Below are 27,902 nucleotides of genomic sequence, written 5' to 3'. Positions count from 1 at the left end.
TTCTTTCTTTTTTCTAATTATGTTAATTATGTTATATATATGCTTGTTTTATATGTTATGTTGTAAGCCGCCTAGAGTGTTCGCGATGAACAGATAGGTGGTGTATAAATGGAATAAATAAATAAATAAAATTCTACAGGAAACAAGTTTGCAGTGTAATGAAAGAGTACCAAATTCTTAGGCACATTGTCGTTATTGCAGAAGGAGGGGGAGAAGCACACATTGGAATGTAATGTCTCATGTACCAAAATAACATGACTCTAAGAATATGATGCAGTTTGATTTGGATACATTTGTGTTCACTAGAAGTCTTGAGAGGATTTCTGGAAGTATCAGGAAGTGTAGATCTTGCCTTAAGTCAAGGAATATCCTTCCCTCACCTTGATTCACTGTACTCACCCAAAGAAAACTCAAGACGTTTATGGAAATCTAATTCTAGTTTTCAATTTTTTTGTGGCTGGTCTGGCCCTAGTGGAAACTGACTCCCATACCTTTAGCATTTACCCACCACTAGTTTAAGGTTGGTATTACCTAGACAACATTTCCTTGTACACTTGAAAAAGCAGAGCAGATTGACAACCTCCTACAAGACAGTCCCAGTAGAGAGAACAGAATACCATTAGAAGTCACCTACAGCTCCCAATTGAGATCACTGAGATGTAATATTAATGAGCTGGAGCCCGTTCTGCACAACTGTACTTCCACCTCACAGACTTGCCTACAGACAACCTCCAAAGTTTAAACAATAACTGATGCACAGCAGGCAACACAACATGGAGATGGAGACAGGAGCAAGATTCTGTCAAAAAAAAAAAAAAAACCAGGTGCCAGTAATGCCTCTGTATCTACACTGGCAGCAACATCAAGGGTCCCAACAAAGTGAGACACATCAGAGGTTTATTTAAATGTCCATCCTCTGATGTGATTTATGCCATCTTCTGCCAACAGTGCCCCTCTGTCTAAAACAAACAGGACAAGCTCTACACAAAAGAATGAATAGATAGAAATCTAGCATCAGGAATATCAGCACAGAGAAACCAGTTTCAGAACACTTAAGTATTCCAGGACACTTTGTTACAGATCTCAGAGTGGCTATTGTAGAAAAAAGGCATTGCAAACAGAGACCTGAGGGGGAGGCAGTAGATACTAGTTACATAAAGAAATTCCACCCTAATAGAGATGAGGGTTCTTAACATTGTACATACCATATATTAATAATCTAGCTTTCTGTAATATCTGATGGGTATAAAATGGGTATAAAATACTAGTTCTCGTCACAGATTTCTAGGGGGGTAGCCATGTTAGTCTGTTGCAACAAAACCAACAGAACAATGTCTTATGTTACCTTTAAGACTAAGAGGTTTTATATAGCATAAAATCCCATGACTAATAGCTGACTTATGCAAATATATTCACTTACTGAATGTAGTACAGTAACTGAAATGAAGTGCTAAACCTACATCTGCTCACCACCTGCAGTGACATCAGAGACACCTTATTGTGGTGTTATATTATCATACTGCTATGTCCAAGCAATTCTTTGATAAAAGAAAGGGCAACAGCCAGAAAGCAAAAAGCCCAACAACCTTCTTGTATTATTCACATGCAGTAAATGCCAGAATCCAGTAGGGAGGGTCAATAGTAGTGGTCTTTCCTTAGTCCTCCCTAGTAGCCAGGCCACAATTAGTCCAGATACATGACAGTAATATCCATATACATAACATCAACAGCATGGGATTGGAACATTGCTCCTATGCTGCTACACAGCAGAGTCTTAATCTATTTTCCACATATATGTTCTCTCACCTATAGAAAAAAGTGCAAGCACCTTTGTGTACCACCTTCAAATTTCCCATGTTTTGTCCTGTTTCAGGGAGCATATTAATAGAACCCATATGAATTAGCAATAGCTAATATTGGACTAAAATCTGAAGGTAACTTCATGGTCAAGCATAGGGTCAGAACAAGGAGAAGTCAAATCCACACACAGGAGAATCCTGTGACCAGCTCCCTAGTCACAGAATACACCCAAATGAAAGTTCATGCAACAACAACGTTCCAAAAGGTTAGGGCTGCCAGGTGAGCAGCACCCCATTCTCTGATATTTCAGGGCCAAACCATAAAGCCCCCATGATATCTTGTGAAATTATAAAGTCAGAGCAGGCAAAGGAGACAAGATGGAACAGCTTCTCCACCAGCTGATTGTGGAAGTGGACATGGGACCTGCAGAAAACTACATGATGGGCTCAAGTGCATACACCTGCCGATTCTCTTCCTTGTCATCACTCTTGGGTTGTACATGGAGAAGATGCATAGAGATACCGTCACACTGAGCCACAGTGCCAGAAAAAGGAGTCCAGGCTTTAAGTCTATTTCACACACAGACATTCTTTCTCCACTGCCACACACCCTTGCTTCTTTCTCTGGGGACTCAGGGAAGCATAGCAGTTCCCTGTGAATTCATTTCCAGCACCCTACCACCTGACACACATATCTAGATCGCTATGCCCATGGCACAAATCTGAGTCTTGAAAGCATAGTTGCAAGTCACTGGTTTTAGCTGTAAAGTTGCCCTACCTCTGAGTAGTGCTGTACTCATAAATAACCTTTGTTGGATGTTCTTTTGGCTTTTTCTCTCTCTTTTTTTTTAAACAGTTTTCAGTTTTACAAATGCACATATGCATCTCTCTCTGTGTGTGTGTGTGTGTGTGTGTGTGTGTGTGTGTGTGTGTGTGTGTGTGTGGTTGTTGAATCATAAAGTTCCTCAGACATTTATCTCCCTCCTGTTCCACAGCAGCCCCTGTTTGGGCATGAGTCTTATCCGCACTCAACACCTGAATTTACTGTTAGAAAGAATGATGCAACACTGAACAGACAATAAAAAGTTATCGAGAAGTAACAAAAAGATGTGACAGCTATGAAAACACTTTTTAAAAAATCAGAAAAGCGAGCATACTAAAATCAATCATTCTTTTAGAAAAAACAAGGTTAGCTATAAAATAGGAAGCAGAAATCAAACCAGAAATATGTTATTGATCATGCATAAGGAAATATCACTGATGACTCACTAAGTAAAATCTGCTGGAGGCTGGGTTGTTTTATCTTTTTAACGCAGTACTACATCATTCTCTTTTTTTCCTTATGCAAAACAGTCTTTACCTACTTTTTTAGAAGGAAAAAATCAAGCATCGTTCTTGTTACATTACGTTTACAGATATTAAAGCACTATGAGTCAAATGACTATACACACAGAAGTGCATGCATGCCTATATGTGTATAAGTTTTGAATGTATGTGCCTGGGAGTCTGATAAAAGTTCAGGTCATGAAGTTATACTTGCTGTTCCCTGGCAACTTTGCTCACAAATTACTGCCTTGAACTTCACTTCTGTCTTTCTTGAAGCCATTAATGAAACCTTCGCATTGTATGGTACACCATATGAGCTCTATATAGACAGTGGACGTGGTGGTGCTACGGGTTTAACCGTAGAAGCCTCTGTGCTGTAAGGTCTGTAGATCTTCAGCTGCAAGATCGACTCCACATGACGGAGTGTGCGCCTGTCGCTTGTCTCAGCTCCCACCAACCTAGTGGTTCAAAAGCATGCAAAATGTGAGTAGATAAATAGGGAACACCTCGGTGGGAAGGAAACAGCGTTCTGTGTCTAAGTCGCACTGGCCATGTGACCACGGAAGATTGTCTTCAGACAAATGCTGGCTCTATGACTTGGGAATGGGGATGAGCACCGCCCCCTAGAGTTGAACATGACTGGACAAAAATTGTCAAGGGGAACCTTTACCTTTACCTAAGATTAGTATCAGAATTAAGAATAGATTATTTTGAAGACTTGGGGAGTTCTTAGCAAACATTGTCCAATGCTCTCTTATTAAAGTTATCTAGATTATCACTTGCTGCAGTTTATTTCTGGAATTTGCTAGAAGGATATCCAGACACAAACAAAACAAAGTAAAAAAATAAAACATCATGCCACCATAAAGATGAACATTTGCGTTCCAATGTGAGCTTTTGTGGAAAAATTCCTTTTAATCCAACAAATGAAAGTCAGATAACTCCACAGGAGGTATGCAGAATTTGAATATGTTACTTGTTGGACTCCAACTCCCAGAATCCTACAGCCAGTGTGGCAAGTGGCCATCCTTCCCATCCCAGTTTCTGAACTCTGAAGTTAACTGCATGTCAGAGTACGGAAATAAATAACAGCTGCAGGCATGTTCTCACTCCTTAATCTTCTAAACACCCTGCTGTTTCTTCCTTGTTACTACACCAAGGATCTTCAAATTCTCCTCTATTGTTTATCTTTCCAGTATACATCCAGCAAATTTTGCCCATGTGGCAGAAAATTAGAAGCCATCTCTAATATTAAAACAATATGCAGCCTTTTGAACAACAATTAAAGTTTGTCTGGGCTTGCCATAATGGGCTGTATAGTGAAGTTAGGAGGGCAAAAGGCTTTAAGAGAATAGCTTCCAGCCTGGCTGGATACATCCCCCCACCCAACCTGCTTTCTTGCTTGTCTGTGAATTATCTGAACAAATCACAGCAGCCCATTTGACCTCATTGTTGCTTTTTATCTCCTTGCTGATTCTGCTCTCTAAACATAGCCAAGAAGAGTGTCTGAAAGGGAAGGAGGGGACGCCAACCAAGGGAGGTTGTGCTTAATGCAGATGCCATTAATAAATCACTGGTAGTTAAGATATAGATTGGGTGATGGGCGGCAGATGGGAAGGAGGAATGTCAAATTGCTTTTCTCATATAGATTATTGGATTAACAAGTAAGCAGCGGGTGTGGGGCAAACCCATGTAACAAATTACCATCATAAAAAAAATGGAGCACATTGCAAGCTGGTAATAATGCCATGTCGGCAATTAGCTCTCTAGAGAGGTACTCAGAGTAGAAACATCCATCTTCTGGAAAAGAGATGGCCACTAGCACATTAGGATATACAAGATGCATAGATGACTCTAGTTCCACCCTTCCCCCTCCCAGGTCTTCACATGATGTTGAAGAAGGTGAGGGGAGCATAGCACATGGATCCAAAATTGTCTTAGAAAATGGCCTGTAGCCAAAAAAACAAGGAAGCAAGTTCAGCTTGTCTCATGTATTTCTATTTGTATGTTTTACCTTCTGAAATCATTAGGTGAAAGATATGTGTATCACTGTGCTCCATTTGTAAAGAAGAATGAACAGCACTACCATTAAGACAAAATGTTTGTTTATTATATGTATATTCTCCTTTTCTTCCACCCTAGAACTAAAATGCAGTCCCCAGTTGCTCTCCTGACCCAGGACTTATGACACCCTGACCTGTTAAACTTCAGAAACGGAGACAACACAATACATTTTGTTGTATGAGATGAAGCACCAAATGCTCACCCCACCACCCGCCAAGGCCCATAGTATCCAAGGCCAATTATTTTGACACCTGAGGCAGAAATCCTGACAAGTATGTCTCTTTTCTGTCTGGCAACAGAAATACAATCATGCTAACCCAATTCATTGATAATTTGGTTTTCCTTTCATGCCACCTTAAATCAGCTGGCTGATACAACAGCCTCACTTTGCTTAATGGCTAGGTTCAATAATTCATCTAATCTGGCCAGAACCACAAAACAAGTCCCAACTGCCTCGCAGAGGGCAGGTTCAAATAAGAGCCCTGCATGTACCTAAAGCTTCCAAAGCCTCTGCATACTATGAAATGTGGTGCTATCTGAACAGTGCTTAAAAGGTCTATATCTTCAGTATACTCTATTTTAACTCTTTGTACTCATCCGCAAAGGCAGAGCAATGAACTATTTTGCATCTCAATGAAATATTCCAAAAAGATTGAACCCTAGCCCTATGCCAGAAAGATATGGACCAACTCTTCATAGAGAAGTATGGATCATTTTAAACAGAAACACAAGCAGACAAGGTCTTTTTCCCCATGCCAAACAGTGCTATCAGGGAACCATGTGCCATAACTGTATGCCAGTGTGAACAGGCTCTTTTTCACAATAGTATACCTGCTGAAGCTTACAGCTGCTTCACAGCATTTTTTTAATGCATCTATCATCTAACCACATTTGTAGGATGAATAAGGAATTATATAATCAATAATCATATGCTATCAAATCAGTTCTGACTTATGGTAACCCTTTTCATGGTTTCCAGGTGAAGAGTATTCAGAAGTGATTTACTATTCCCTTTTTCAGGGGGTGCCCTTGACCTGTGCCGCTTGCCCAAGGCCACGAACATTGGCTGTACTTGCAGGAGGCACAGTGGGGAATCGAACTTCAAACCTCTGGCTCTCTTAAACCACTGAGCTATCCAGCCAGCTAAGAAATTATATACACAGAGTTAAATCTGCTAGTTAATTCCAATCAGAGTTAATCAATTGAATCAGAGGAACCTGGATAAACATTGACTTAACAAAATCCTGTTAATTCAATAGGTCTGTTCTCATTAGAAAAGTTGGATTTAATACTAAAGTCAGAAGGGATGAGAACAGTCCAAAACATTCTGTTGCCATAAGCAAATGACAAGATGGCTCTCAGAATCCTATTACTGGTTGATGCTTGCATAAGGGAAATCACATCACCTTTGGTGAAAAATTGCTGCTCCTTAACAAGGTGCCGATTGTATTTCTGGGTGTATGCCTGATCATGTGATTGTGTTCCTGGACTTAGACCCAGGAACACAATCAGTGCCTTATTAATAAGTGTCAATTTGCCATTAAGACTTACATGATTTCTCTTATGCAAGCATCAACCGGCATTAGAACTCTGGCCACTGTCCCATTCTCTGCTTCCAATACAAAGCTGTCTTGACTGGCAGCTGAACCCCACTTTAGCATTCGTAATGGGACAAGTATCTTTCCCTGCCCCGTAAACAGAAGGCCAGTGCATGGACCCAGCTATGTTCTATGACATTCATAGTTCTGTCTTCCAACAGAAGAACATCCAGAGAAGTCAGGAAACAACAACTAGGACACTGTCACAGTGATAGCAAACTTAATAGAAAAGGATTAACTGTTCTCATGAAATGAACATGAAATGAAATTAACACGTCTCATGAAATAAAATGTTTTTAATGGGAACTATTTGTGAGTTCTTATTGATATAGGTTTCATTTCGCACTGTTTGATAATAGGGATTTCATAGTAAGGAAAATTCAGCACAGGTTTACCTTTGCCACCTTCTGTGCAGTACAAAAAAGTCAGTTTGAGTGTCACCCCCATTGCCTTCTCTGCCAGTGTCAAGTTCAGGTGAGTGAATGCATCTTAGTCTGGCGTCCCAGCTATGACCATTCCACCTTGGGTGACCCTGCTTGGAATCCAGGCTCATAACTGAGTCCGGTCTCCTGAAGACATTGGTGTCAGCTTCACTGACACACTCAAATTCCTTCACCATGTTAAGGAAGGAGGAGGATGCAGAGAGAAAGGAACTGGACAAGGAGAGGAGTCTGTGCAACCTCCCATCATCACTACCACCCCATCTATTCAGTGGAGACACCTTGTATTGTCAAATACATACACACAAAGAAGAAGAGACAGGGATTGCTTGGAAAGCACAAAGCAGATTTAAGAGGAAAGGGAATGTGTGCATCTGAATGAGAAATATCCCTAAGAGGATTTCTGTGTCAATGTAAAAGTAAGGGACTCTTAACACCATACTGAGGATCTACACATCATCTCTCCATTCACACTTTGATTTTTAGCCGCTCTTGTCCTTTTCACCTCTCTTTTGCATGCAACAGATAAAACCCTTACAGGGGGGAAAAGATCAGGAAAAAAACCACCATGCTTTTCTTCGTGTTTTTTTTTAAGTTGCAAGATGTTTATTAATCTGCAGGTGTGTGCATCCCCTTGACATGCTTCCTTTTTCACGCTGTGTCTTCCAGCAAAATATCTATAGCAGAATCAATGAAGGGAGAGGAAAGAAAGAGAGTGAAAATAAATGCTAGAACATCTCCAATGCACTGAACCACTTACGAGGGGAAAAAAGACCTTTCCCTTGTGTGTAATGGTGATCAAGAAACTACACACAGCTAAAGTTTACATCAGTGCCTCACACAAAGGCAAATTTTTAAGTGATTAAGTGCATCAGCAATGGTTTTGAAGGCATAATTTTTTAAAATAATTTCATTTCTCCTATCCCTCTGCAGAGGGCTGCCAATCTCCTGAAGCAGCTAGTTTATTAAGCCATGACACGATACCAAAAATTAAAACCAGAAGGAACATTGGCAGCTTTGACAGCTGCAGAACTTGATTTTAATCCATTTCCAGTGAGTGCAATAATGGGAATGAATTAAACTATAACACACTGATCTGCGTCAAAAAAGTAAAAGCCCCTGATGGGCTCAAAATGGTGTGTGATGGGGTACCCTAGGGGCAAATTGAGCAAATGCCAAAGTATGTTTATTGTGTGTACACTGGGAAAAAAGAGTGAATCAATCCACCTTGGCAGTGTACCAAACAGCTGGGCAAATGTCCATCTAAATGAATACTATGTCTAATTTGCCTTTATGTATATGTTCTGTATAAATTGAATGGATAAAATGCACCCTTGTCTGACAGCTTTGCCTGTATGAAACCATTCTCTCTCTCCATATTCTGTCCTAATGGTAGCTTCATGCCCACAATACAGTTTATACATCAGGACAATCAAATGCTGAGACATGACACCTCTGTCTTTCAGAACAACCCATCATTTCTCATGATTCCATGCTGGAAGACTGATGTTGCTGAATACATCCATTTTCAGTGTCAACAATGCATTGATAGCCCCTCATATTTTTGGTTAATGTCTTCTAGCAGTCCCACAAAGATGTTCAATAAGAGGATTATTATTATCATAAGAGGCTTTTTTAGCCTGAAAAATAACTTATATGTTTCTACGAATTGGTTTATACTCACAAATTTTTCAGATGAGACAATTCACCTGACCAATTCCTGAACTTGCTTCCATGCAAATCTTCATTGCATGACCAACAGATCATTGCAAATTTTTTTAAAAAATTAATACACTGCATTAGAGCAACAGAAGTATCATGCCATAAGTATCAGTAAAAATGCAATGAATTAAAATAATGCTAGTATTAATACTTTAAAATGGGGCTGTAAATATGATTATTATTTATTTAAACAATTTTAGCTAAAACCTCCTAAAATGCAATGATAAAACTTAAATATAACATTTAAATTATGTTCCATATGGCTGTCTTCATGCATCTAAGTTTTTACAGAAATTTACACAAATATTTATCAAATATTTAGCTCTACTTGTAGTGGCTTTAAAAGCAAATATTGCGACTCTATTTATTGTATGTGAATTGGGTGTTTGTAATAACACACTCAATTTCTCTGGGATGCTTCTATATTCCACTTTCTTTAAGATGGGCTGTAAATATTTTTCTCTGATATCCATACACAGGGGGCAATCAATCTCATAATGAGCCAAGTCCTCAAGAACAGGGTTTCCACAAACACACAATCTATCATCTAAACCTGTAACCTACCCCATTTCCTCATTGTATCCATTTGTTCAAATATTGAGCATGTATAAGCTTTTCTATATTGCATTTTCATTGGGATTGTTAAATAATTTTCAAAAGGTCTGCAAAACCCCATATTTCAGCACCATAAATTAACATAGGAATTATCTTAGCTTTAAATTTTCTAAAAAATTAAAAAAGTACCTGGATAACTGTAACTTAGAAGTTTGTATATGGACTGCAAACTGGCCTGCACTTTTAAAATAATTTTCTTTAAATGCAGTGTCCAAGATCCTGTTGTCTTAAAGTTAATGCCCAAATAGCAGTAACATTTAACCTGCTGTAATTCTTTGGAATTTATAGACCATTTGTGCGTTTTTCTTTTTTATCAAAATACAACCACTTTAGATTTATTATTGTTAATGCATAGATTATTTTCTTGTCAATAGATATCAAACCATTTCAAAAGTCTCCTCATATCCACTTGAGTTGTTTATAATAATATCATATCATCAGCATATAATAATATATTTACTTCTCTATTTAGAATCTTAGGCATATGATAACTCTGATTGTGTATAAACATCACCACATCATTGATAGAGAAGTTAAATGAGAATGGAGATAGAATGCAGCCTTGATGGTCACCTTCGTATGTTGGAACAGAGTTTGTAAGCACAAAATTTAAACTTGTTATCACCTTCGAATTAGTTTGTGTATACAGTGCTTTTAACAATAGTAATAATCTTGGCTCTATATCACTCATAGTCAATTTTTCCCAGAGGTGATCTATAGTTATAGAATCAAACGCTAGGGTTAAATCGATAAAAGCTGCAAATAACTGTCCACCCTTAATGGTATATATTTTATAAGATGTTGTAATATATAACACTTGTCTAGGGTAGAACGTCCCTTTCTAAAGCCCAACTGTTCTTCAACAAATATGGAATTTTCTCCTTCCCAGTCTTCTAATTTATGTAAGAGTTGCCTCACATAATTTTTTTGCTGGGATATCAATTAGGCTAATAGGCCTGTAATTGTTGGGATCTTGTTGATTACCTTTATTAAATAGTGGAATGATTATACTTGGTTTCCAGCCTTTTGGAATACAGCCAGTCTTATATGTGTGTGTAACTAGCCAGACAATATGGAGGTCCACCAATCTAAATTACTTTTAAGTACAGTGGTGCCTCGCTTAACGGCGATAATCCCTTCTAGGGAAATCACTTTTAAGCAAAAATAAAAAGCCCATTGAAACACATTGAAAACCTTTCAATGCGTTCCAATGGGCTTAAAACTCAATGTCCAGTGAATATCCTCCATACGGCGGCCATTTTCGCTGCCTGTATAGCGAGGAATCCGTCCCTAAACACAGCGAGGAGCCATTTTATTTACCTGGTGGCCATTTTAAAACTGCCGATCAGCTGTTGAAAAATCATCGTTTTGCAAAGAATCGGTTCCCGAAACAGGGAAAGCAAAATTCCCCCATTTAGACCATTGTTTTGCGATCGCAATTGCGATCGCAAAAAGATCATTGTAAAGCAGATTCGTCATAATACGGGGCAGTCGTAAAGCAAGACACCACTGTAATTTGGGGGGGTTTAAGAAATCCTCCCCAGGAGCTTTATTATTCCTCAGAGTCTGAATAAACTATTTTATCTCCTATGCTGTTAGAGGTGACCACTGAGATACTGTATTGAGCTTGCATCCTAAATCCCTGGGAGTTTGTCAATCTGATTAACATCATTCTCTTCCTTAAACAATTCCCTGTAATATAATTCATGGGGTAACACAGCCATATCTAAACCTACCTGTTTATTTGCCATTACCTTGAGGTCTATTTTGTCCTTCCCACTATCTGGTGTTAGCTTATTTTTAAGCTATTCAATTTCCACTGAATGAGAACCATTTTACCCAATTGTCCCTCTTGATCTAACTGCTTATCTAACAATAGCACTTTTAATATCTATAGTTTTGCAATGATTTTATTTTGTGCCACTAATGGCAAAACACAATAGGAGTCTATAAGGGCTAACTCCTCCTTAATGAGAGATTCCTTCTGTAAGGAAGAATCTTGCTTCCCTTGAATCTGAGTTGGAAGACTTATCCATTTAGGAATTGACTTGTTCTTGCAATTTCCAGTTTATATCTGTGACTCCTTCTTTATCTTATGCTCTGTGCCCCCTAAGTTTCTTGTATTCTCTCTGCTACAATGATAATTATCGAAAACTGGGTGAGTTTCTTCATCTCCCCACTGTATAAGATCTTTTCTGCCCTTTTCTCTTTCTAGTTGTTGTTTCCCATACAGGTCCTTAACTATTCTCCTCTTTACCAGGGCCACAGGATCAATCCCTTTTTTAAAAAAAATTCCCACTTTCTTCTGTATGATTTGCTAACCAATAGACACTCATGGAAAGTAACTACTGAACTTGCTTCCAATAGTAATTGTTTCTTGGTTAACCTTGCTTGAATTAGCACCTGTCTTTAACTTTTTCCTAAGCATTTCCTCCTTTCCAGCTTAAGACTGCAATGATGTGAGGCAGATTCTTGATGTAGCTGTGCATTGTACTCAGAAAGTCCCTAGCCAACACATTAGAACTTTTATTTGCCTATATGGGAAAGTTTCTGGGCTGTCCATAGGCAATTAATATACCCAAGAAATCTGTGTGTAGACATATATTTGTAATCTTGATGCAGGCTCCCTGCCAGATTTCAGATCCAATTGAGGTGAATTATTCCATTCTTCTAGTAGCTATTGATAATGTTCCTGAATTAATTACAGACATTTAAACGTGAATTAGATGTTTGCATGGTATTTACCATCCTTTCTACTGTTTTCCTATGTCTGCTATGTCATCTAATGTGCTCAATTATTTGTAGACAAGGGACATGTGAGTTTAAGAGTTGGTAAGTGCAGTTTGGGAGAGCTCAAAATATCAAGGCCTACCAATGAAAGAACAGGAGGTTGCAATGTGTCCATTGGGGACAGCACTGACGTGGTTGCTGAAATGTATAATGTCTTCAGCTTTAATGATTCATTGGAAGTACAATCATGAGACTGATGCAATGAGCTTAAGAATGCTTAACTCTGCATTGTACTGTGCCTATTGCAGAGCTTGTGTCAGAATTATCCAGGCTTTTGGATAACCCAGATGGCTTAGAGCTGAGTGCATTTCAAATTCCAAAACACCCCAAACCTTTAATAAAAAGGACAGCAAAACCAAGACAAGGCTTGCGTTGGATAATTGCAGTTGATCTATGACATTATTTTCTCTTAATTAAAATAACATTCTGGCTTGCACAAAATTCACTAGTTCTTCCTGTGTCACCTGAGGATACTGAAAAACAGATGCAGCTGGTGCTGAATGAAACTGGAACTGCTAGAAAATTGTTGACAGCAAACATGCACAAAATTATTGCTGCTGGAGTTCAGCCGAGGTTTGGCCAGACGAAAGCATGTTTACATAGGCAATATGGTCTAAGATATCTTCTCCCTTTGGCAGTGTATGCACTTGCAAAGAACCTTTTTAGTTGCTGGACCATAATAAGAGGAAATTCAGATCTTAGCTGATGATCATCACCAAAATATTAAGAACTGTCTGTTCTAGTCTCAGTCTAGAAATTCTGCATAAGGCATGGCTACAGTAATATAAAGTGTCCAAAATCTTCTTGTTGTTTAGTCGTTAAGTCGTGTCCGACTCTTCGTGACCCCATGGACTAGAGCATGCCAGGCCCTCCTCTCTTCCACTGCCTCCCGGAGTTGGGTCAAAATCATGTTGGTAGCTTCGGTGACACTGTCAAACCATCTCATCCTCTGTCGTCCCCTTCTCCTCCTGCCTTCACATTTTCCCAAAATCAGGGTCTCTTCCAGGGAGTCTTCTCTTCTCATCAGATGGCCAAAGTATCGGAGCCTCAGTTTCAGGATTTGTCCTTCCAGTGAGCACTCAGGGTTGATTTCCTAAAAATGGATAGTTTTTTTCTCTTTGCAGTTCAGGGGATTCTCAAGAGTCTCCTCCAGCACCACAATTCAAAAGCATCAATTCTTTGGCAGTCAGCCTTCTTTATGGTCCAGCTCTCACTTCCATACATCACTACTGGAAAAACCATAGCTTTGACTATGCGGACCTTTGTTGGTAAGGTGATGTCTCTGCTTTTTAAGATGCTGTCTAGGGTTTGTCATCGCTTTCCTCCCAAGAAGCAGGCGTCTTTTAATTTTGTGGCTGCTGTCACCATCTGCAGTGATCCTGGAGCCCAAGAAGGCAAATTGTGTCACTGCCTCCATAACTTCCCATTCTATTTGCCAGGAGGTGATGGGACCAGTGGCCATGATCTTGGGGTTTTTTTGATGTTGAGCTTCAGACCATTTTTTGTGCTCTCCTCTTTCACCCTCATTAAGAAGTTCTTTAATTCCTCCTCACTTTCTGCCATCAAAGTGGTCTCATCTGCATATCGGAGGTTGTTGATATTTCTTCTGGCAATCTTAATTCCAGCTTGGGATTCCTCCAGTCCAGCCTTTCGCATGATGTATTCTGCATATAAGCTAAATAAGCATGGAGACAATATACAGCCTTGTCATACTCCTTTCCCAATTTTGAATCAATCAGTTGTTCCATATCCAGTTCTAACTGTTGCTTCCTGTCCCACATATAGGTTTCTCAGGAGATAGATAAGGTGGCCAGGCACTCCCATTTCTTTAAGAACTTGCCATAGTTTGTTGTGGTCCACACAGTCAAAGGCTTGTGCGTAGTCAATGAAGCAGAAGTAAATGTTTTCCTGGAAATCTCTGGCTTTCTCCATAATCCACCACATGTTAGCAATTTGATCTCAAGTTCCTCTGCTCCTTCAAAATCCAACTTGTACTTCTGGGAGTACTTGCTCCACATACATCTGAAGCCTACTTTGCAGGATTTTGAGCATAACCTTGCTAGCGTGTGGAATGAGTGCAATTGTATGGTAGTTGCACAAGGATTCTTTGGCACTGTCCCTCTTTGGGACTTGGATGTAGACTGATCTCAATCCTCTGGCCACTGCTGAGTTTTCTAAATTTGCTGGCATATTGAGTGTAGCACCTTAATAGCGTCATATTTTAAGATTTAAATAGTTCAATTGGAGTGCCATAACCTCCACCGGCCTTATTGATAGCCATGCTTTCTAAGGCCCACTTGACTTCACTCTCCAGGATGTCTGGCTCAAGGTCAGCAACCACACTATCTGAGTTGTCCGGGACATCCAGATCTTTCTGGTATAATTCCTCTGTGCATTCTTGCGACCTCTTCTTGTTGTCTTCTGCTTCTGTTAGGTCCCTATCATTTTTGTCCTTTATCATGTCCATCTTTGCACAAGATGTTTCTTTAATATCTCCAATTTTCTTGAACAGATCTCTGGTTTTTCCTTTCTATTATTTTCCTCTATATCTTTGCATTTTGTTTTCCTTCTCTTCTCTGCTATTTGTAAGGCCTCGTTGGACAGCCATTTTGCTTTCTTGCATTTCCTTTTCTTTGGGATGGTTTTTGTTGCTGCCTCCTGTACAATGTTATGAGCCTCCATCCATAGTTCTTCAGGCACTCTGTCCACCAAATCTAGTTCCTTAAATCTGTTCTTCACTTATTTTATTTATTTATTTATTTATTTATTTATTTATTTATTTATTTATTTATTTATTTATTTATTTATTTATTTATTTATTTATTTATTTATTTATTTATTTATTTATTCGATTTTTACCCCGCCCCTCTAGACAATGTCTACTCAGGGCGGCTTACAAAAATTAAAACACATTAAAAAAACTAGCATAGTGCAATTATTAGAATTAATACTATCCAAGATGGCAAAATTAAGAACCAGAAAAAAGGAAAGAAAAGAACTTAGGTGACTGGGGGGAAGGCCTGTCTGAATAATTAAGTTTTTAGTTGGTTTTTGAACACACCCAGCGAGGGTGCCAGCCAAATTTCAGTGAGAAGTGTGTTCCACAGCCGAGGGGCGTGTATTGTAATTATGTGTATTCATAAGGGATTTGGTTTAGATTATACCTGACTATCCCTACTTTCTTCAGTTTAAGATTGAGTTTTGCTACAAGAAGCTGATGATCAGAGCCACAATCAGCTCCAGGTCTTGTTTTTGCTGACTGTATAGAGCTTCTCCATCTTTGGCTGCAGACAACATAATCAATCTGATTTCGGTATTGCCCATCTGGTGATGTCCATGTATAGAGTTGCCTTTTGTGTTGTTGGAAAAGAGTGTTTGTGATGACCAGCTTGTTCTCTTGACAAAACTCTATTAGCCTTTGCCCTGCTTCATTTTAAACTCCAAGGCCGAACTTACCTGTTGTTCCTTTTATCTGTTGACTCCCTACTTTAGCATTCCAGTCCCCTAGAATGAGAAGAACATCTTTCTTTGGTGTCAGTTCCAAAAGATGTTGCAAGTCTTCATAGAATTGGTCAATTTCAGCCTCTTCAGCATTGGTGGTTGGTGCATAGACATGGGTTACTCTGATGTTGAAAGGTCTGCCTTGGATTTGTATTGAAATCATTGTATCATTTTTGAGAATGTATCCCAGTACAGCTTTTCCCACTCTTTTGTTGACTATCAGGGCTACTCCATTTCTTCTATGGGATTCGTGCCCAGATATGATAATCCTCTGAATTGAATTCGCCCATTCCCGTCCATTTGAGTTCACTGACGCCCAGGATGTCAATGTTTATTCTTGTCATCTCCTGTTCGACCACATCCAGCTTACCAAGGTTCATAGATCTTACATTCCAGGTTCCTATGCAGCATTTTTTTTTTTTTTTGCAGCATTGGACTTTCCTTTCACTTCCAGGCGTGTCCGCAGCTGAGCGTCCTTTCGGCTTTGGCCCAACCACTTCATTAGCTCTGGAGCTACTTGTCCTTGTCCTCCACTCTTCCTTAGTAGCATGTTGGACACCTTCTGACTTGAGGGGCTCATTTTCCATTGTCATATTTTTTAGCCTTTTGTTTCTGTCCATGGAGTTTTCTTGTCAAAGATACTGGAGTGGCTTGCCAGTTCCTACTCCAGCTGGATCGGAATTAGTCAGAATTCTCCACTATGACCTATCCGTCTTGGGTGTCTCTGCACAACACAGCCCATAGCTTCTCTGAATTACTCAATCCCCTTCACCATGACAAGGCAGCGATCCATGAAGGGGAATGCCATTAAGACACATATGCCATTAAGACACATTTAATTTTCCTATTCATAGAGAGTTAGTTAGGCATCCTTCAGTCTCGAAAGACTATGGTAACGTGCTCTGTATGGAGGACTTGGAACAGCGTCTAGTGTGGCTGAGAAGGCCAATTCGAGAGTGACAGTCCCTTCCACACTGAAGACAGATCCAGTCTGTCCCCTGTCCGGCTCCCTGGTTTTGCTGCTTTTGTGACTTCCTCTTTGCTTCAGCCTGCTGGGCAAGGGTCTCTTCAAATTGGGAGAGGCCGTGATGCACCGCCTGCCTCCAGGCTGAACGCTCACATGTCAGGGTTTCCCATCTGTTGAGGTCTATTCCTAAGGCCTTCAGATCTTGCTTGCAGATGTCCTTGTATCACAGTTGTGGTCTCCCTCTGGGGCACTTTCCCTGCACTAATTCTCCATAGAGGAGATCCTTTGGAATCTGACCATCAGCCATTCTCACGACGTGCCCGAGCCAACGTAGACATCGCAGTTTCAGTAATGTATTCATGCTGAAAATTCCAGCTCGTTCTAGGACTGCTCTGTTTGGAACTTTGTCCTGCCAGAAGCACACACAGAAAGAAGCTGAGAGATTTTGAGGGGTGACTGGATTGTGCCCCTTGTGTTTTTGCAAGTAAGTTTGGACAACTGATATTTGCTTTATTTTTTGTAATTTTGCAAAAAATAAAAATAAAAATGAGGTGATTGTATTTGCCTAACAGAATATCCTTAGATTTCATCTTTATCTATATTGTAAACAAATACATTTTATTTAAATAGTATTTGAACTGGGTTGTTTTTGAAGTTTCTCATAAATGAAAGCAGCACTATTTTCACTCAGTTTTATCATTTTTGGTTTTTTATGTTAGTCCAAGATATTGAGTGCTTTTGAATTCCCAAATAGTCCATTTCATTCCTTGCCATTTACTCTGCAATGTTCCAAAATTTGCTTCTATTATTTTTATGAGTATTTTTTTAAACAGCTAATGCCATGTCTTTAGACGATTTTCATGATTTATTTTCTCCTACTTGTAGGCTCTAACAGATTGCTTCAATGCTTTTATCTCTCAGTTATCAGCCCTAATACTGAAACAAATGAATCTTTTCCCAAATGATATATTACATTGCAGTTTTGATCAAACTTTAAAACTTTTAATTTCATATGCTTTCGGAAATACATTGCCATGTCATCTAGAGTAATTCTCTCTTTCATGTCATGTTGAAACCTAGTCTGGAGCAACCAGAATACAATTAGGTTGCAATGGCTTCTTAGGTAATTATCATTAATGCTATACCCTCTAGTGGTGGTAGTTTGTCTTATTAAATTTGTGTATCTGTTTTCAGTTTTTAGTCATCTTTTGCAACTACAGTATGATAATTGCACCAACAGCTAAACTGGTATGTGACACCATAACTCTAACATTATGGAAAATGGTTGCAAGGAATTAGGTTGTTAGAGACATCACCTTGTGAACAAAAGTCCACATAGTCAAAGCTATGGTTTTTCCCGTAGTGATGTATGGAAGTGAGAGCTGGACCATAAAGAAAGCTGACCACTGAAGAACTGATGCTTTTGAATTGTGGTGCTGGAGGAGGCCCTTGAGAGTCCCCTGGACTGCAAGGAGAACAAACCTATCAATCCTAAAGGAAATCAACCCTGAGCGCTCACTGGAAGGACAAATCTTGAAGCTGAGGCTGCAATACTTTGGCCATCTCATGAGAAGAGAGACTCCTTGGAAAAGACCTTGATGTTAGGAAAGTGTGAAGGCAAGAGGAGAAGGGGATGACAGAGGATGAAATGGTTGGACAGTGTCACTGAAGCTACCAACATGAATTTGACCCAACTCCAGGAGGCAGTGGAAGAGAAGAGGGCCTGGCGTGCTCTGGTCCATGGGGTCACGAATAGTTGGACACAATTTAACGACTAAATGACGACGACAAGGTTGTTATCGGAAAGACCAGAGGAGAACTGAGAAGTCCAGTTCTCAGTCTTATCTTTGCAGTAGACTTCATTTAGCACAGTCTTCTCTAACACAGGTTCCTTGTATACTTCTATTCTTCTAGCATGCTTCATTACTGGGTCTATACTGGAAGAAGCAAAGAGTTTTTGCCCTCCAGGTCAGGAATAGTATGAGAAACCCAATCAACATCCTAGTATTTATGCTGAGTTCAGATCCAGCCATGGAATAGACAGTGCCCTGGGCACAAAGTGTGTGTGGCATCCCACCTCTCTGGTCAGATTTTCATGACCATCCAGAAGAGTAATATTGAGGTTCCTGATGCCAACTCCTGCATGTATATACAAAATTAGGAAGCACATGCAATAATAGGTGCAAGCATGGACTGCATTTGAGAGATTTTGTCTGCATAATTTTGTTTGTTCAGTTGTTTAGTCGTGTCCAACTCTTCGTGACCCCATGGACCACAGCACGCCAGGCCCTCCTATCCTCCACCACCTCCCGGAGTTGTGTCAAATTCATGTTGGTTGCTTCGATGACACTGTCCAACCATCTCATCCTCGGTCGTCCCCTTCTCCTCTTGCCTTCACACTTTCCCAACATCAAAGTCTTTTCCAAGGAGTCTTCTCTTCTCATGAGATGGCCAAAGTACTGGAGCCTCAGCTTCAGGATCTGTCCTTCCAATGAGCACTCGGGGTTGATTTCCTTTAGAATGGATAGGTTTGTTCTCCTTGCAGTCCAGGGGACTCTCAAGAGTCTCCTCCAGCACCACAATTCAAAAGCATCAGTTCTTCAGTGGTCAGCTTTCTTTATGGTCCAGCATAATAGGTTCTGTTATATCACAATAGTATGTTGAGATGCAATGTCATCATATACTCTACAGTATACTCCTTTTTGAACAAAACACCAAGAATTTTGCCAAGCACCATGGCAGAGTCAGGGTCAATGGTATGTTCCAAGGAGGGTCTTTTCTTTACAGGGGCACAGAGCAAATTACTCTAGTTGCTGCTGTCCCCTCCTGAGCATCCCTGTAATTTTTCTAGTGTTACCAAGTTGTATGGCTTGTACAGGATCGCAAAACACAACAGGGTAACAGGCCCTACAACATGGCTGTTCTTGGCTGGTTATATGCCTAATGGCTGTGAAGATCCTTTTTTTTTTCTTTGCTTTCTTTTGTTTTGTCTTTTAATGCTTTGGTTCTGAAAAGCAGGTAAAGAGTGCAGATGAGGAAGCAGTGATAAGCTCTGAAAGTCGCAAGGAGGATGTAAAGGTAGCTCCACTGTGACCACCACCCTAGTTCTATCACTAGACTCAACGTAGTTAATAGGCCAACATAGGCCTAGTCTGGTCTGTTGTATAACTAGTCTTAAAGGCCTAGCATTACTATATATTATCATTTTCCAGGCTGTAGCTTCCTCAGCCTTCATCATTTATTGCATCCTCCATAGCCCCCTATGTGTATTTGTCTCCCTCTTTTCTCCTGCATCTCTTGTTCTGCATTCAGGATCTAATTATCCTTCTCATCAGTTAGGTGGTCCATTAACTTATCTCTAGCACACAAGACATTGCACTGAAAATTGAAGAAGAAATAGCCATTAATACTAAACCATGGAAGATCATTTTTATAGCTAGTATCCAAAAAAATCTGGAAAGTATTACAGACATTTGGGGAGGCATAGGGGGTAAACCACTTTTTAGACAGGACACTAAAAATGAAAGAAGAAGTTCAACCTGGCAACCGCGTCAGCTAAGCCTGTTCCATGACCTCATCCTGACATACATACCTTCAGCTCAACTTGGCAACCTGTGTCTCCACCCAGCTCGCAAACCCCTTATGGCTAGTGAGTGGGCTGGCCTTCCTGATGAGCATCATCATGAAGCTGTTCAAAAGCTAACACCACACAAAACAGTTTTATCTGAAACTACTGGCAAGGATAGCAGGGTAAAATAAAAGAGGGTAGTTTGCCTATGAGTCAAAAGAGACAGGTGAGAAGGATTCAGACTATCTAAAGCTGTTTTCTGACATTACTGAGTAAGAAATATGTGTGTGTGTGTGTGTGTGTGTGTGTGTGTGTGTGTGTGTGTGTGTGTGTGTGAGAGAGAGAGAGAGAGAGAGAGAGAGTGAGAGAGAGTCAGTCTCCGGCCAATTAAAGCCTGAGGAAACTTAGTTTCCATGGCAATGTTGTTTCTACATTAAATACAAAATTGTACTTCCATGTATCATAAGCATGGCCCGAATCAAGTCAGCAATAGGGCTCTGAAGTCTAGTTTTATGCTGTATAAAGCAGTGCATGTAAGAAGGTAGCAGTTAGGTGCTTAGGTTGATCCAAGATATAACAATTAATGATATTTATATTCTACATTTTGGACGAAATGGAAATACTTGATCTTACCCTATCTCCTCCAGTGTTAAGGCAGATACACTACAACACCCCAATATCAATTACACCTGTCTCAGACTTGGGAGCCAGTAGGACAGGTGGAGGCAATTAAAACATTGCAGGCCCAGGAATGTGACCACAGTGTTTCCAAGCCTTCTACTCCTCTTAGGAACTTTAGTGCCAAACATTGTGTTAAAGTCTACCCTGCGGTTCCGAGGAAACTGAAGCAAACCAAGATAACTGACTTTGTTAGTTCTCTGAAACCCTTAACAAACAACATAGAGAATTCTGTTACTCCTCATGTTGACTTTTGACAAATGGTCAGATACTAGAAAGTAGCCAGTCAATAGGTAGCCTGCTAAACAGCAAAGTGAATGTAAATTTTGGCAAGTTAAGACTGTCTGATTTTGCATCAGATCTGGTTTTGGGTCCTGACGGTCTGATGTTGCCAAACAAGTCTGAGACCCTTAGAGAACAGAAGCTCAACAATGTTGAGACGCCAGAAACTAAAGACACTATACCAGTAACAGGGGAGCATGAGTCTTCTCAATCTTGTAAGCTAGTCTTCTTGGACTGTGATAAAGCAACTTCGTCAAAGGAACCAGGTGGCTGTAGAATACAGGGCTTTTTATCATAAATTAGAGATATATTAAAGGAATTAAATCAATTTGTGACCACTATAGCAGGTCACTTGATGGAAAATAAGATGCATCTTGCAAAGAATACAGTAGACCAGTTGAGCCAGAGTCAGGCTGAACATCCACGGTATGTGTCTGATAAGATGAACTATTATAATCTGTCTCCAAACACTACTGACAGAATTGCGAAGCTTTCTCTAGAAGAGTTGCTTCTATGTGTAGGTTCTCAGACAGATGTTCAGGAAAATCTTGTTGGCGCTGCACCACCTACAATAGACTCTCTAAATCCTTTGTCTGCAATGGACTCTTCAAGTGCAAAGCATCATCCTCCAGGAAAGGATTCCACGAAGATCAATGGAAAGGCATCTGCCCTACAATTGGTGAAGGCCAAGCCCAAACATGTGAAGATAAAGGAGGCTCAGAAACAAACATCCAAAAAAAGAAGTATGAATTTTAAACCCTTATTTAAACTACTAGAATTGGCAGAGTGTATTGCAAAAGGGAAGGAGTTAATATTCAGCATATTGATGATAAGCTAAAGACACACAGAGAGAGAAACGTAACCCCAGGAGGCCTCTTATGGATAGTGGCACCGACCAGTCCAAGGACACCATAACTTCGATTTAATCCACTCCTCTAAGCAGAGGGCTCAATCCTCCAATAGGGGTCCACAACAGCTACAGACAAAGAGTATTTTATCCACCAACCAATCCAGTGTGAATCCTGATTTGGCTGTAGGCTACCCAATACCAGTCATTATAAGAAATAAGGGCTTGAATCCAAGACTTAATGAGAAGAGAAGTAGATGGAATAATGAGACTTTAGGGCAAACTAACATCTATGGGTGCTCTAAACAGTCCTTTGGCCAAGAAATTGATTATTACTTCACCGATTGACATGAAGACGGGAGCTATTCTCTGCAGGTGAAGAACCCATTGGGCCTAGAACATAGAGGTTTTGGAGAGAAACTCTGTAGCGCCAAGCATATTATGTCCAATGACTCAGGAAATGAAGTTAGCATGCAAACTCATCTTAATTTAGATAGGTCATCATCTCCCTTTCATTTGGAGCCATCTTGATCCCACGGCTTAGATAATGGCTCTCCCTCCTCAGCTATTAGTCTTGGAAGACCCCGTGTTTCTACATAAGAGGCCCGCAATTAAATTTTTGTCTTGGAATATTGTGGGCTGGCAGACAAAGGCCTCAGATCCTGCCTTCATTGAATATATTGGTAATTTTGATATTATACTACAAGAAACGTGGACTTTAAATGAGCTGATGTTAAATGGTTATGCGGCATATTCCATTAATGCTTCTCCCAGCAACAGAGGATGATGACCTAAGGGTGGTATGGTCACTCTCATATCAACAAAGCTACAGGCAACAGTAGTGGCATGAGATTTTTCCAACATGATAGCTTCTGCCTTGATTCTGTAGATTGCCACATGTTTGTTACTGTTTATCAATGTTTATATTCCTCTGCAACACTCTAGTGTGATGACAGATGACTTGTGGGTTAACCTAGAGGACTATATTGATCATTTAATACCATTGTATCCTGATGCTTCTATAATAGTCTCTGGGGATTGCAATTCCAGGATAGGTACAAATGAGGAGACACTTTCTGCACAGTTCAATATGACCTTCCCAGAACCTATTCTACATCCAAATCTCAATCACAGGCAATTTAAAGATTGTGGGTGTAACTATGCTGGCCTACGCTTAATGCATATGATTAAATGGGCTCATAACTGGAGACAGAGCAGGTGAATTTACCTTTGACAATGGATTACTGTATGTTTTGGTCTTGATGGACTTGATGGATCGAATACATGACTTTAAGGTAGTATATCATGCAGAAAGTGACCATCTACCTTTGGTTTTAAAGATCAATTTTAATAATTGCAACGTGTTTGCAGACCTTGCTCTTATAACACCCATTGCAGCTGATACAAAAGGGGCTTGTATTAAGTGGTCAGAAGAACTAGATGCATTTATGAGACAGCTGCTGTTCTCAGAGCCTTATTTATATTTCAGTACAGTGGTACCTTGACTTACGAACGTAATCCATATTAGAACAGCGTTCGTAAGTCAAAATGTTCATAACTTGAAGCACCATTTCCCATTGAAATGCATGGGAACAGGATTAATCCGTTCCAGCATTTCAAAAAAATACCAAAAATAAAAATAAAAATACAACAGTGCAAGTCCCACACTGGGACTGCAAAATATATATATATATCCAAAAACAAGACAACACAGCACAGAAACATAACCCCCCCCAGTCCAAACCCACCCACCAAAACCCACCCAGAAGAGTTCTTAAAAAGGAACACCTTACCCGTCCGAAGCCTGTGACCGCCACCGCTGGGAGGCTTGAGCCTGGTCGGCTTTCTTTGGCCACTCGCCTCCCAGCTCACCTTCCACTTGCTCCGCCCCACCCTCCGTGGGCCGATGGCAGGAAATTCAAATGGCGGAGGGCAGTGAGGAGTGAACAGGAGGCGAGCTGGGAGGTGAGCAGCCGAAGAAACACGGCCAGCTCAAACCTCCTGGCGCTCCACTGCCTCCAACACAGCCAGGGGCGAGCGGCCAAGCACCCTGCCAGCTCAAGCCTCCCGGCGCTGGCTGACCGTTGCTTCTGATCACGGTGGCAGGGGTCCCCCAGAATGTCTCCCAGGGCTTTCCCACTGCCATCGGAGACCTCTTGGGGATCGCCCGCCACTGCGATCACCGCCTTCAGGCTTTCCCAGGGGGTAGACCGGGCCTGCCAGGAGAAGCCCTGGGAGACCTCCTGGGGGGGGTCTGATCATGGCGGCAAAAAAGGGTGGGAAATTTAAAATTGCTCCCAGGGAGACCTCGCAGGGCTTCCCTACCACTATTGGAGACCTCCTGGGGGTCCCACCATGATTGGACCCCCAGGACGCCTCCGGAAACCTCTGAAGGCGCTAACTGCGGTGGTGGGGGACCCCCAGGAGGTCTCCGATGGCAGTGGGGAAGCGCTGGGAGACCTCCTGGGGTCCCCCGCCACCATCGGAGACCTCCTGGGGGTCCCCTTTCTAAACTATTGGGGCAAAAGAGCAGCCGCTTTGCCACCAACGGTTTGAATGGAATGAAAAAAAAAAGGAAGGGGAAAATTTTATTTCCTGCCCTTTCCCCTGCCTTTTTTTCATTCGTAGGTTGAGGCTCTGTTTACGAATTGATGCAAACGTTTGTGAATGAAGCTGTTCGTAGGTCAAAATGTTCATAGGTAGGGACGTTCGTAAGTTGAGGTTCCACTGTAATTTAATTACTTCTCTTAGTTCAGTGGAGCCAGTCTTAGAGGCCTATAAACACTTGGTACAATCTCTGCAAACTCATCTAGCATGTAAAAAGTCATGCAATTCATCTACTCGTGTTCCCCATACAAAGTCCTGGTTTGATTCTGAGTGTAAAGCAGCTAAACACGAGTTACTGGTCTCCTATAGGGCCTACAGAGAACAGAACCTGGCTAGAATCCCAACAGATTGGTTCACGCTTAAGAAGAAGTATAAAGCCCTGGTTATAACTAAAAAGCTCCAAGCACAGAAGGAAACCTGGCAATGTTTGATAACTGCTTCCATTCTGAAGGACTCAACCTCCTTCTGGAAGATAGTGACAAAGGGAACGCTAACTCACACTCCCAAACAAGATTTCTATATATTGCCTAGCATATGGGAGGAACATTTTTGAAGTATTTACACAGTTCACTCAGCTAGTACTTTAAGTTCTCAGAATGATTTTGATCATTTACCTGAATGGCTCCCAGTCGTTCCAAGGGAAATCTTAATGCTAATTAAGCATCTCAAACTAGGCAAGACTCACGGAACTGACTATATTCCACCTGACTTAATAATGTCCAACTCTAACTGGTGGGTTCCAGTACTAGGCTCTTTATTCACTTTATAAAACAGCATGTTTTCTCGAGGACTGGGGCCTAGCCATCATTATCCCAATTTATAAAAGAGGAAATAGAGGGGATCCAGCTAACTACTAACCAATAAGTCTATTAAACACCATTAGCAAACTATCTGCAAGGCATTTATTGGGTAAATTACAAGACTGGCCCCTTGAGGAAAATATACTTGCAGTGGAACAAGCCGGATTTAGGCTGGGAAGATCCACCATAGATCAGGGCTTTATTTTACACCACCTGGCATGTAAATACTCCTCCTCTAAAGGTAGTGCCCTATATGCAGCCTTTATAGACTTTAAATCTGCATTTGACCTCATACCAAGAGAAAGCTTGTGGTCTATATTTGAGACCACAAGTATTGATAAATAGCTTCTCCAGTTGATGCAGCGACTTCATGAAAATACATTTGCAGGTTCTATGCAACTCAACTGGAATCTTATCCAACCAAGTCCCTGTGCATAACGGAGTGAGACAAGGATGCATACTAGACTCCACCTTGTTCAATTTCTATATCAATGGCTTAATTGGAAATTTAAGTAACCCCAACTTTCATCAACCCAAACTTGCCTCTCACCCAATTTCAATCTTACTTTATGCTGATGATGCCGTTTTGCTGTCAACAACGTGTGTAGGCTTTAGAAGACTTTTGAGATTCTTCTCCTTCTACTGCAATAAAGAACTAATAATTAACTATGTCAAAACCAAGATTATGGTTGTTAGTAGAAGGAGAATAAAGCATAAATGGTCCCTAAATGGACACCCTATAGAGCAAGTAGCATGCTACAAATATCTCGCCATAGTTTTCCTTTTTTCAGGATCCCGGCTTACTCATGTAAATCACATAGCAATGAGCGCCCAGAAAAATACTGCAGCACTAACCAGATTTTTCCATACTGATGGGAGTAAACATGTTCCATCGGCAATACAGGTTTTTAAGGCAAGGATTATTTCACAAATGCTTTATGGCTCTCAACTGTTCACCTAAGCTAATTTACAACCTCTGGAGATTGTTCAGACCAAATTTGCGAGAGCCATCCTTGGAATTCCATCTTGTACTTCCAATGTGGCTCTTCACTTAGAGGTTGGGTTAATATCCATTAAAGCAGTGGTTCTTAACCTTGGGTTAGTCAGGTGTTTTTGAACTGCAACTCCCAGAAACCTCAGCCAGCATAGCTGGTGATGAAGGCTTCTGGGAGTTGCACTCCGAAAACACCTGAGTAACCCAAGGTTAAGAACCACTGCATTAAAGCATGGGCTAAAATCCTTATGGTAAAACACTGGCTTAAACTTATTTTTTCATTGGAAAGCTTGGCCCCACTGATGCTACTAGATAGTTTTCAGTCAGAGTGGAAGAAGCATATTAATGAAGAGATATCGAAAATTGGCTTTTCTCTCAGTACACTTATAGCAATGGGTCTCACTAATGCCATCAAAGTGGTGAAGTTAAGGGCCTGGGATATTGAACTACAGAACCATGTTGGCCAGGTAGGCCAACTTTCTTAAGAAATCTGCTTTTATCACCTCCTCGTATTTAGCCGATACTATGTCATCTAAAGCCACAAGGGCTTTTACACTTGCAAGGCTCAATGTATTACCTTCTAAGCTTCTGGAGGGAAGATTTTGAGGTTTGCCTCCATCAGATTTTCTCTGCCCTTGTAATAGTGATGCAGTCAAATCAGTTGGTCATGTTCTCCTTTATTGTACTTGCTATCAGGATTTACGTATGGAGCTTTTACTTCCTATTATCTGTAAATCTCCCGGGAGAGCAGAGGAGGATTATGTACAGTTGCTACTCTCTCACAATACCCCTTATATTACAAGACAAGTGGCCAAATTCTGGCCTGCAGCAATAGTTATTCGTGACCAGATATTTGGGTTGCAATTTTGGATGGATAATATAATGCTTTTAATATAACACTGGCTGAGGTTTTACTTATTTTAAAGATATACAATGTTATTAACTGGAAAGAAGGGGTTGTTTTATCATGTTTTTAATGGAAATTTTATAATTTTGCCTAATTTTATGAAACTATAATTATATGTATTTATTTTATATTGTTCTGGTTTTACTGGTCTTTGACCATAATAAAGTTACCACTGCTACTATTAATGAAGCTAGTCCCAGGAGGATTGATGTTAAACTACTTCAGGATCAATTTTGCAAAGCCTAGCTAAGAATGGTAATCTGTTGGTAATAAATACTTTTTTGCTATCATTCTCAGAGATGGTAAACATAAGCCAATTCACAAATGTGTTTATATCACACTGAAATATCTGTGTTGGACTCTTACCTATATCTACATCTTCATCTTCTCTGAGTAG

At 40.4% G+C, this 27,902-nt stretch overlaps 1 long non-coding RNA gene across 1 annotated transcript; it reads right to left on the bottom strand.

Moving 5' to 3' along the window:
* On the bottom strand, nucleotides 1-27,902 carry LOC140705608 (uncharacterized). Its single transcript, XR_012085027.2, has 2 exons — nucleotides 27,872-27,902; nucleotides 1-7,904 (listed from the first exon to the last, which is right to left on the bottom strand). It is a non-coding gene; the product is annotated as an uncharacterized LOC140705608 (long non-coding RNA).

This window comes from Pogona vitticeps, chromosome 3 (genome assembly GCF_051106095.1).
Source record: "Pogona vitticeps strain Pit_001003342236 chromosome 3, PviZW2.1, whole genome shotgun sequence".
NCBI classification, from domain to species: domain Eukaryota; kingdom Metazoa; phylum Chordata; class Lepidosauria; order Squamata; family Agamidae; genus Pogona; species Pogona vitticeps.
The sequence above is the reverse complement of the archived record's forward strand: the minus strand, read 5'-3'. Positions and strand labels throughout refer to the sequence as shown.